This window comes from Haemaphysalis longicornis, unplaced genomic scaffold (assembly GCF_048455015.1).
Source record: "Haemaphysalis longicornis isolate Haplotype H1 unplaced genomic scaffold, Haemaphysalis longicornis Haplotype H1 scaffold_7, whole genome shotgun sequence".
NCBI classification, from domain to species: Eukaryota; Metazoa; Arthropoda; class Arachnida; order Ixodida; family Ixodidae; genus Haemaphysalis; species Haemaphysalis longicornis.
In genome coordinates this window covers 196511157-196523373 of record NW_027526422.1, presented here as the reverse complement: position 1 = coordinate 196523373, position 12217 = coordinate 196511157, and positions in this window count along the sequence as shown.

Sequence of the window (12217 nt, the reverse complement as noted above, 5' to 3'; positions counted from 1 at the left end):
TTATTCAATAGTCACCTGTCGTACTGCATGGTTTCTTGGGGTTGGACGTACAATACCTATCTTAATCCTATACGTCGACTACAAAAACGGGCTCTGAGAACAGTCACACGCTCAAGACGAGACGCACCAAGCAAACCCCTTTTTGACGCTCTTGAAGTTTTGACATTTGATCAATTACGTCTGAAAAATACAGCTGAATTGGTATACAGTATATTAAATTATAGCCATCTTTTAAACAGCTCAATATTTTATTCTTCATTGCGCCAAACAAGAAGTTCTGTTGTAGGCAACCTTAACCTGGCACCAGTTAGTAATGTGTACGGGCAGTGACTGCTACAATTCATTCGGGCCAAAATATGGAACGATATACCACTAGAAATAAAAGAATCAAAAAGGTTTAGTTACAGCTTGAAAAGACACTTGCATAAAGAAACGTAGCAACAATGAGTGATAATACGAGTGTGGAGCCTATGCTACTTAACTGCTCATTCCGTCTTCTTCCCACACACTATGTATTAAATACAAGCCTCCTTAACCCACACTTATTTTATTTTGATTCCCGTGGGAGGTTTCAGTTGGCTGAAAATATAGTGCGAATGTATTTTTATATGTACCAACATCTTTTGTTTTTTATATTTGCAATGAATATTCTTCATAAGCCCATGTTCTTCTTGTATAGGCGTGTATTCGGTGTATAAGCCTTCCTCGCCTGTATACATGTGTGCATATATGTGTGTATGTGTGTGTATGTATATATATGTGTATATGTTTATATATATATATATCTGTATACACTTGATGTTTGTTGAACAGCTGAATTAGGAAGCTGCGATTTGATGCGACCGAAGTGCCATTGTATTTTGTTTGTGGACCCTCAAACTAGCCTCTGGCTATTGGGTCCAACACTGTTTTTGCGTATGTTGCTCTGCAAAAATAATGAATAAAGCTTCAATCAATCAATCAATCAATCAATCAATTCATGACTCTTTGGAACGTTGCTGGTGCCGTGCATAGCCAAACGGCATTACTTTGAACTCGTATAGGCCGTCCGGGGTTATGATGCAGTCTTCTCTCGATCTCTCTCTCGTCCACTTCAATTTGCCAGTAGCCGGTCTTCAGGTCCATCGATGAGAAGTACCTCGCATGGCAGAGATGATCGAGGGCGTCGTCGATTCGTGGCAGGGGGTACACGTCCTTTTTGGTGATCTTGTTCAATCACCGGTAGTCAACGCAGAACCTCAGTGTGCCGTCTTTTTTCTTCACGAGTACGACCGGCGCGGCCCACGGACTTTTCGATGGCTGTATAATGTCGTTGTTGAGCATGTCGTCGACTTGAGTCCGGATGGCTTCGCGCTCGTGGGAAGAGACGCGGTACGGTGACTGTCGGGTAGGTCGGGCTCCATCCTCGGTTATTATCCGGTGCTTCGCCAGAGGTTTTTGACGTAACTTTGAGTTCGACGAAAAACACTCGCTGTAGCGGCGCAGCAAAGCCAATAACTTGTTCCTTTCTTCTTGCGGTAGCGCCGGATTCACGTCGAAGGGGTGCGGAAGCTTGAAGGTATCGTCGGGTGGGCGTTCAAAGTCGGCGACTGCTATCACGTCACTTGCTTGTTGCGTTTCTTCGACGAACGCAATTGCAGCGCCCTTGTTTAAATGCTGGTACTCCTCGGTGAAATTGGCGACCAAAACGTGGGATTTGCGCTGCTTAAACTGCGCAATGCCTCTTGCGACAGACACACCGCGATCAAGAAACAAACTTCGGTCGCTCTCCACGATAGCGTCGACGTCGGGACCAGCACCTTCACAGTAGACGGTGATCATCAAGCTTGCGCGGGGTGGCAGGGTGACATGATCATCGGAGATCCTTACAGCTACACGGTGTTCGGGGTTCGATTCCGGCGTCACGGAGTGGTCGGAGGAAAAAGTTATCGACTTCGCTTGCAGATCGATTATTGCGCCGTTGTCCGTCAAAAAGTCCATTCCGAGAATTACGTCGCGGGAGCAGTTGGGCAAAACGACGAACACCGCAGGGTACGTCGTGCCGTCTATGGTGACGCGCGATGTGCACGTTCCACTTGGCGTCACGAGGTGGCCTCCTGCTGTGCGTATGTGCGGACCGTCCCATCTGGTCATAACCTTCTTCAGCTTAGACGCAAATGGTCCGCTCATTACGGAGTAGTCGGCTCCCGTGTCTACGAGGGCGACTACATCAAATCCGTCGATGGACACCTTGACGTCGGATGCCGCCTTCCTCCAGTTCTGGGTGCGTCGGGGCGTCACATCTCGGCTTGTGCGTGTTGACGGTCGGGCACTGTGCGTCGTCGTTGTCATCGTCTTCTCAGCGGACGTCTCGGTCCGGTCGGGTACACGTCGCGGCGTATAGCTGTCTTCGTGTACGGGAGTCTCGTCACGTCTGGGTCGGGTCGTCGGGATGAGGGCATGTTGTGAGTCACTGTCTTCCGCGAGTCGTTGCGTCATTGGAGGGTTTTCATTTTTCCGCGATCGTGCAACTTTACCTCCTGAAGTTGCTGCTTTTAGTTTCCCCCGCGTGGGCTGGGGGACCTTCCACGGGCGAAGTCAGCATTGCTGCGGGGGTTCGGCGATTGGTACGGGTAGGGCGATGGCGAGCGGTTGAAACGGGATGGGCCACAGCTGGTTTCAGATAGATACTCGTCGATCTCACGTGGTCGTTGGCCAGGGAGAGGGCGAGGTGCGTCGACGGAGAGACCACGCAGTCCGAGTCTCTTGTATGGGCAGCAACGGTAGATGGGGTCGGCCTCTCCGCAGTGGTAGCACAGAGGACGATTATCGGGAGTTCGCCATACGTCCGTCTTCCTCAGCGTCTGGTTTCGGGCTTCCGGGGGTCGGGCGGGTGACAGTGGGCGGCGGTACGGCGGGGCCTCTTGACGGCGTGTTGGGGCAGGGCGGGGTCGACGAACAGCCGCAGAGTAGGTCATAGCCTCGGGCTCGCGGGGTGCTTCGGACGGCACAGAAGTTCCCCAAGCCTGCTGTACTTCTTCCCGGATCACGTCAGTCAGTGAAGTGATTTGAGGTTGTGGTGTCGTCATCGGGAAAAGTTTCCGCAGCTCCTCCCTTACCACTGCGCGGATAGTGTCGCGTAGTGAGTCGAAGTTAATAGCGCTGGCACCAATCGTCTCTGAAACCAGCGCATTGATTGGGCGGTTGTACTGCCTCGTTCGGATTTCGAGCGTCTTCTCCATCGGGGCGGCCTCAGACGCGAATTCGGACACGGTCTTGGGGGGGTTGCGAACAACACACGCGAAGAGCTCTTGCTTCACACCTCGCATCAGAAACCGTAGTTTCTTTTCCTCCGTCATTCCTGGGTCCGCACGGCGGAAAAGTCGCTTCATTTCCTCGAAGAAGATTACGACTCCTTCGTTCGGGTGTTGCGTTCGAGTTTCCAGTAAAATCGCAGCTCGTTCTTTTCTCACCACGGTCGTGAAGGTCTTCAGGAACTCGCTTTTGAATTGCGTCCAGTCGGTCAAGGCGCTCTCGTGGTTTTCAAACCAAGTTCGAGCTGCATCCTCCAAGTAAAAGAAAACATGCCGGAAGGTTTCTTCATCTTCCCACCTGTTGAAGATCCGCACGCGCTCCAGCTTCTCCAACCATTCCTCTGGGTCTTCAGCGGGGGCTCCCCGGAACGATGGCGGTTCCCGGGGCTGCTGCAGCATGATTGGCGACGTTGTTTCTTGTACCATGGTGTTGGTTGCAGCGTTCCTTCTCTTGGGCCCTTCTGGCATCAATCCGAACTCGGGTGGTAAATCTTGCAGGCGGAGGCTGGCTCTTGTTGGACTGGCTTGGCGGCTTCCCGAGGTTGTAGTGGGCATGAAGGGTGCGTACCCCGCACCTCCACCAGATGTCACGAAGCCAAGGACGACGCAGTTGTCTTGCAGGAGAAACAAGTTTATTGGAGCGAACTTGTGCTCCCCTAACAACTCAAAAGAATACAGAGGCGGCGAAGCAGCGGTCAACAAAGTGACTTGCGTCAGCGAGCGTCGCAGAATCGAATGCCCCGGCGTCTGCTCTGCAGGCTTTTTTATCTTTCGGCGCGCGTGGTTCTGGAACCGTCGATTCGCATCGAGAACATTGTAGATGCAAGAAGATTATTCCGGGATGTTCACGTTAAATCGGAATGCTCTCCCTATCAGAACAGATAACACATGCGGCAAAGAAAGGAAGAATGGAACACGCGCTTCCCTTGGCACGGAGATAACACAGACCGGCGCAGCCGGGCGGTAAAAGCAAAACACAAAGAAACAAACCCAATGCATGGTTCGCGGCAATACGATGAGCGGCCAACATTCGGCAACCAGCCCTTCGGTATTTCTCCGGCCGCCTGTGTTCAGACGCACAACGGCAGGTGCCCGGCTGCCAGATATTAAGTTCACTTTCGGCTGCTGGCGTTGAGGAAAAGAACAGCCGAAGTGCTGCTTTAGGGCATCCGTTTTTCCTTTGGAAAGCGGTGTTCAGCCGAAGCACGGCAAGCGACCGGTCGCAGAATATCCGTATTCTTAGAGTAGTAGGTTTTCGAAAGGAGACCGGCCGGAGCGCGGCTGCCTCGCATTCGCTCTTTCAACGGTGAACCGCACGTCCGGCGGAAGAATGTTCATTTTCTTCGGGCAACCGGTGTTATACAGGAGACCGGCCGACGCACGGCCCCGAAATGTACAATCTTCATTCGGTTAGCGGTACTCGGCCGAATTACAGCAAGGGAACGGCCGCAGAATTTTGGCAACCGGTGTTCAAGGGGAGACCAGCCTACGTAAGGTCTCAGGTTATACGTTATTCTTTCGGTTGGCGGCGTAGAGCCGAAATGTGGCACGTGTCTGGGCGCCGAGAATTCATGCACAGACGTGTTTGAAAGGAGACCTGCCGGTGTAGGACCAGTTTTTCCCTGGGTGAAGAAAGAGCCGTTAGGGAGCGGAATGACGCAGACGCGCTTTTTATCCGCTCGGTGTTTCTACGTTTTAAATGAACGAACTTTACTTGTAAAATATTAATGATCGAGGGTTCTATGTGAACGGGCAAGGTGCAAGTACTCACTGGACATTACCAGGGAACCTTTTAGGCCATCGGAATGCCATTTATTGGAACAAAAAGACTGTGCCACACCGACGGGTGAGCTAAGGCTCGCCAGTCATAGCCGCTACTACGCCTCGCCCGTCGGCTTCGTCGACGCGTCAGCTCTAGGCTATTCGCCCCCTCAAGAAATGGAGACCATTGGAGACATCGACCCGGCAGAGATGTCCGACCCGAGATGGCGGGGTTTCACCGAAAATAACTTTCACTAAATGGCATCGAGCAGGCGGCCACCGCGTACGCGCTCAACCGGCGCCATGTCAAGGACTCCCCACCAATGAAAGGCAAGGGCGCGCAAAATCGCAAGTTTTCGGCATTTCTTCTTACAATAATACAGCGAAAAACAATGTTGTACTACTTTGTTGGTGATAAACGTAGAAAAGGCTACGCCCGTGCATTTGTAGGGTCAACTTCGTGCGCTGAGCTGTGTTACTTCATGGGATTTTATTACTGCCTATTAAGAAACAAATGTTATTTTAAATTTGTCATAACAACAGAGTCTAGTGAATGACGAAGCCTAGATTTTAATTTTTTTGCTGTGTTTGAGGGTCAGATTAGATATACTTCGGAAATGACTCTTTGTTTAAACATAATCGCCAGCACCCTAGCAAATTCGAATTTCGTCAGGTTTTTTTTTGCTCAACGCAGCTTCTTGAGTTCGCGAACGATTTCGATCTAGCAGTAGATAAGCCTAAAGTAGTTGACATTATTTTCTTCTGCTGCAAAAAAAAAGCATTTGGAGGTGTTCCATATCAGCTTCTTGTTGGTACATTGCGGGCTAAAAACTGAATGAATCCGTAATTCTATGGATAGCCGAGTATATCTCTCTAAGAGTATATCTCTCAATGGTCGTTCGTCCGGATATGTTTCCATGACCACAGGAATTCCGCAAGCGCCCGTTGCGGGTGCTCTTTTCTTTCGGTTATATATAAATGTTATTACTATTGGCTTCAAAACTTTGTTCAAAATATTCGCAAATGACTGTGTAGTTTACAGGACTATAGCGAATGAATGTGATTCCGAATACCTGCAGCATGATTCTAATTTATTAACATGCCAGTGTGCTGATTCACAAAAGTCGTTGAATATAAAAAAGTGTGTTACTTCACCTTTCTAAGAAAACCTCCATTCCAATTGAATACGTACCCGTAAATTACGCTGCTTTAGGAACGGTTGAGGAACATAAATTACTAGGAGTTCAATTAACCAATGGTTAGAGGTGAACTAGGCAGGTTCACAACATAAAAGGTACGGCTGCACGTGTTTTTGGCTTCCTGGGAGAACATTTCAGCGAACCTTTATCTAACTTAAAAGTACAACCCCATTTCACTCATGTGCGATAAATGTTGGAATACGCATCTATTTCCTGGGATCCCTTCACCAAAGAACTGGTTGATACGCTCGAAAATATACAGAATAGGAGGGCAATGTGATTTCTATTAGGTGATTGGCACTGTCAACTAACAATGAGGGAAAGTAAAAGTCAACTTGAATAGTAAGACGGGAAAGATCAGAGACGAAACATCAGGTTGAAATTTTTTCGTAATATCTATCATCCGAAAACTGGAATAGAAGGGGAGAAGTATATCCAAGCGCCATTCTACATAGCCCAAATTACCTCTAGCTCAAAGCAAATTATTAACTCTCCTTTAGAGGTGACGCCTGGCGCGATTCATAGTATCTTAGATCAATACAAAAGTGTAATTCTCTTCCACGTATGATTGTACCAACTGTTTATAATGACGATTTTCACCGCGCTTTGTGGAAATATTTTGTGTTTTGGTCTCATATTTGATGCTTAGTGTTATGTATCTCCCTGCCGTAATGCATGCAAAGGTAAGCAGGTATCAAATAAATAAATAAATAAATAAATAAATAATAAACTTGCGGAGCCACTATTTCGCCTCCGACGGGTTGGAACCTCACGCATTGAAACTTTACCAGTGAATTTCTTCATTGTTTTATTCGTTGCAGTATGCAAGTTTGGTTATATGAATACTACGATTGCTATGTTATTGGTATTAAACAAATTATGAAACTAGTCTTATGCCTTTCCTTGCGGGTACACACAGAGAGACAACTGCAGCCACCTCAAGCAAGGCGTCATTCTCAACGCGTCTAGACTTTTTTTACCGTAGTACGACATTAGAGGAAAATGAGTTTATTTTGGTCTATTAAGTGGTGTGCACGTAACTCATGAAAACAACATAAAATGAAAGCACCTGTTCGACCTCCCCTAGGATCAGCCCTGTGAAAGATCGTCAGAAAAGGTGATCGAGTAAAAACTTTCTTTGCAAGAAAAATGGGCGAACACTGAACATACTTTCTGTGTGAAGGAATTTACACTGAATACTCCTCAGTTTTTGTGGAGTACGAAAATTCTTCGTAAGGGCATTGGCGTCAGTGTTATAGACAACAAAACTGGTCAAGCAACTGTTGTCAAAATAGTCGATGTAGTTAGAGCATAAAAGTGCTGAGAAAGACTTTCCTAAATGAAATTGGCTAAAAGCGGCACTTTCCTCTTTTTGAAATTGAACAGCCTCCCGCCCCCCTCCTTCCCCATTTGTTGCGGGTAAGCTGCCCCACAGAAGATATGAGGATCTGGACAATACATTTATTCCAGCTCTGCAAAGAAATGAATATTTGCTGTATTCGACAGTAAAAGAGGAACAGAAATTAAAGGAACGACCTTTTGTGAGTACTGTTGAATAAATTAATTTTGGTGTAAACTGACGCTCATAATTAAGCCAGGCTGCGCTGAAGGCTGGACGGCTGGTGGTGGCGCGCGGGCTCACTTTGATGTGGCTGCATTTGACCCAAAATGCTGGGTTTGTGCTCCTGCACGTGACTGAGTCATCTGCTAGCGCGACATGCAGTGACCGGCCTAAGCACAGTTAACGTACTGTGGCTAAACTCCAATGCCCGTAACACGGCCGTATTTCCGGCAGCTTTAGTCCAGCTGGAGTCCGACGACCGCATCTCGGCTGTCCTCCGGTGGCCGTACTTCGGCCATACACGGGTGGCTTTGTAATGGCCGGAGCCCTACGGCTGCAATCTGGCCGTATGAACGTAAGCCGATCGACTGGCCGACGGACACTGGCCGTTAGACAGCCATGGGAGTACGGCCGTACCTGCCAAAAGGCCCACATTTGGACGTGGGCCGAACATGGCTGCCGGATAAAGGCCGGACAGAAAATCACCGGCCGAAGTACACCGGCTTGACTGAGGCCGAACAGTCCTGTGCTGCCTGGGAGTGCCGTCACCTGGCAGCGGCCGTGTAAAACGCACGGACATGCGCAGTTGAGATGCCGGGGGCGAAGCTGCGTGTCCCACTGCGATATGTTGCCCTCTGCTCGCTCGCATGCTCGCCTTGTGGCCATGCCGCAAGCGCGCTGAAAACAATTGTTAGCGATGCGGCGCGAGATAATATCAACGGCCACTGTGTGCTGGGCTTACACTAGCGCCTTCTGCCCGTGTGTGCCGGCGTCACATTGCCGACACTATTGCTTTGCATATGGGGTGCAGTAACTTGAGCAAAAAATGATGGACACCTGGGTCACGCCCAAACAATGCTCTATGCGGCCCCCTCCACAGATTTCTACAAGCACTAAGGTGCCTGCCAAAAAGGAAAACAAAAAAATCAGGACGCTGCAATTGTTGTGCAAGGGCAACTGGCCTTGTAAAGATTGCACCTGCCTATCTTCGTAATTTTTGTTATTAGAATTCTGCCAGTATTTTTCACAGCCCACACAATGCTTGCAGTTAATGTATATTATTGGAGACGAATTTTAGTGGCACCACATCAATTGTTTGGTACAAGCACCGACGCCGCGAAATGGCTCAGCCATGACTCCGATAAACAAAGGGTCATCCTTAGCGGCCAGCTCATTTTTCTATTCCCGAGCCACTGCACCACTAGCGCAAAACATTGCAGTGCCATAAAAAAAGTTAAGCGGCATACGTTTATTTTCGTATCCATATCTGTGCTCTGGTTTTCTTCAAGAAAGCGTGATGAGCTGATCAGTATGCCGTACGAGAGTTTGCACGCGTTTCCTGCGCAAGCGCTGGCCGCAGCTGCAGGCAGTTACGCGCTATTTGCTCTCAACACGACCAACACCTTCACCTGCAGCGGGTGTAGCACTTGCAGCGCTTGCAGCGCTCTTGCGGCATGGCGACAAGGCAAGCATGCGAGCGAGAAGAGGGCGATATATTGCAGTGGGACACGCAGCCTCGCTCCCGGCATCTCAACTGCGCATGTCCGTGCGTTTTCCACGGTCGCTGACAGGTGACGGCACCCGTATCTTCGGCCATTCGCTCCGCGGTTCGCATTTGAATTGGCCATGACGGTGCCTTAAAATCAGGACCGTGCGCAGCACAAGACACGGTAAGGGTGGTTTTTGACGCGTCGCTCAAAATTGGGCTCTTTTGTATTTCTCCTGAAGGAAGAAGAAGTGATGCAGAATTGCAGTTTTGGGTGCTCCTTTTTTACACTACGGACTGCGTGTAAAGCAAACTTCAGTGCGCAGGCGCAGTCCCTACTCACATCGCGCACCTTTCAAGGTAAATATAAATGGTAGCGAAAGTTCGGGCAAAAAGCGGTTCAGAACCTATTGCCAGCGACATCAGCATGGGGGCTTATGGGAGTGGCGATTGAAGCGCGACTAGGTGAGGAGGGAACAAACACTAGTAACAAAAAACCAAGTTTTGTTCAACAATAAAACAACAATTATATTTTACGAACTATATTTATTTCTGAATCACATTATTTAGGCACAGTATATAAATAATTTATGAAAATGCCGTTCATTCTCAAAAACCTTTTTTTTTTGTACCGCCCTCTGAAGAATGGCACATGTCATTGCTTCGTGATGCAGTCCTTGTAGTGATCAGAAAGGCGCTCCTAAAGTTCGTCTGCTAGGAAACGCCCCTCGCGTGTTTTGGTGGTGCGCATTTGCATTCGTTTTTCCTTGTTAATTTGGTGTGCACTTAATTTTTGCTGTGCGTGGAGTTGCGAGGTGCGTTGTAACGTCGGTGAACACGTGTAGTACCGTGCCCGGCAGGCACGGTGAACTACGGGACGAAGCTGCCAACGGTTGGAGCGGAGCGCTTTCGTCGGTACCTACAGAAACGATGTGCTGTACAAGTTGCAACAGCAACTCCCGTACACCTGGCGTTTTACTGCACCATTTTCTTCTCATTTCCACAGGTAACGCGAAACTATTGTACTGTTAATATGTGCACGGGGGTTGTGTATGGGGACGTGGTGGTGCTTCGAAAAAAATGGGTCTACAGCTTTGTTATGTCACAGTTATCTCTTGATTTCACCTCAGGCTGGATCAGAGAAAGTTGTGTCAATTACTCTAGGACTTCTCGGCGTAGTACCACTTGAATTTAAACGAGTCGCTTTAATTGTCTATCTCAGTGTCTGCTCTATTGCATTACAACGCTTGTAGTGTTCGTTGCTTCCCGCACTTGTATGCGCAAGCAGTATTTCCATCGCAGTACTGTGTTGTGCTGCTCCGTGCTGCGCTGCTGCCAGATCTTTCCTGCTATGTGCTTTTACATACTGCCGTCGCTTTCTTTTGCATTGATCCATTTTTCCTCTTTTTACTTATCTGTTGCGACACTTGCCTAATAATGCAACCAGGAAATTTCAGGCGTGAATGCGGAGTGAACTTCTGTAGAAACCCTTGTCTACTTGATAAGACGCCGGGACAGCTGCAGTGTGCTCGCTGCGCTTTCGTGAATCGGCATTCCTGCGGCCCGGTTTTCTACGTCAAGATGCAGTGCCTAGTTCTTATCTCTTGTTTCGAAGTAGTTCTGCTGTTGACGCTTTCATTGCTCATAATGTTATGTGTTACGGGTAAAGTCAATTTTTCGGCGCGTAAGGAAAATCATAATGCATGTAGTGCCCACGAACATTTTGTACTTATTGTATACGTGCTCATTTTGTGCAGTGTGGTAAATTTGTTTTATGTTCATCCTGGAATAAAATTCAAATGTCTTGATTATAGCATGACTATGCGTTATTTCTTCTCTTAGAACAGAAGTACACAAACTGCAAGCATTATATAACCTTGATCTATACTTAAGGCACGCACGCCTACCTGCGTATGTGCGACGCAATTAAACTTAGCAGTGGCGTTGGTCGAAATTGGTATCGGGGAAAGGAGTGGGCACGTTTTTTATATAAAAGGGGGGCCGGGGAGAGTGGTCAAATGTCATTTTGGGCTCTGTATCCCAAGGCAGAAAAAAAATTCTGGTCGGGGGGGGGGGGGGGGGGGAGGGGGGTACGTTTGCCACCCGCTGCAATCAAAATAAACAACTGATTGCTTTTATACAGCAGTTGAAGGCATGAATACAGAATAAAGGTTCAGAGAAGATGCAAGATGCTTTTATAGACCCCGAGGCGAATCATACGACAGTATGCTAAAGTGCGTTTCACTAGTCACGAGTATAAGCTGGCGTTGACTTGAAGCACACACGCCAAGGGCTCGCCAACTTGCGTCAGATGGCAATGACATGAACCCTCAGCGATGAGAGTCCTGCTAAGGCTATTTTGAAGTCAAATTTTCCCGCTAATGCCACCAAAATGACGTCACTTTCTGACCGGATCTTGCGTCACATCCTGTTTATTTTTTGTTCCGCCGGAAGTGTTCCCTCCTCACACAGATGGCGCTAAGCCCCATGAGCAGCTTAAGAGCCGCCATTTTCTGAACGTATGGGCTTCTATGGAAGCTTCGCTACCAGTTATATTTACCTTGCACCTTTTGTCTCGCCCGTAGTATCATTGTCCTTCATCCTATAATCTATTTGCCGCTTCTCCGCATTCTCGATTAGAGCGAGCCCTTGTATCTGTCTGCCTATGGTCCCTAGAAATACTTGCTAGTCTGCCGTCCGGCGGCCGCGAAGGGGGCTCCTCCGTGATGCATGCAGCGGCGGCGCTGCACGCATTCGGAGCGCGGCCGGCCAGTGTCGGCGTGGGGAGCAGTGCAGCGGACGGCGCTTCGCTGCGCTGCATTCGTAGGTATGGGCGCTTTCAGCCGATCTAAGGGCGCATTTTCGTCCTCTACAAAACAGATTAGCCAAATAAATTGGTTCCTACGAATACGAAGAG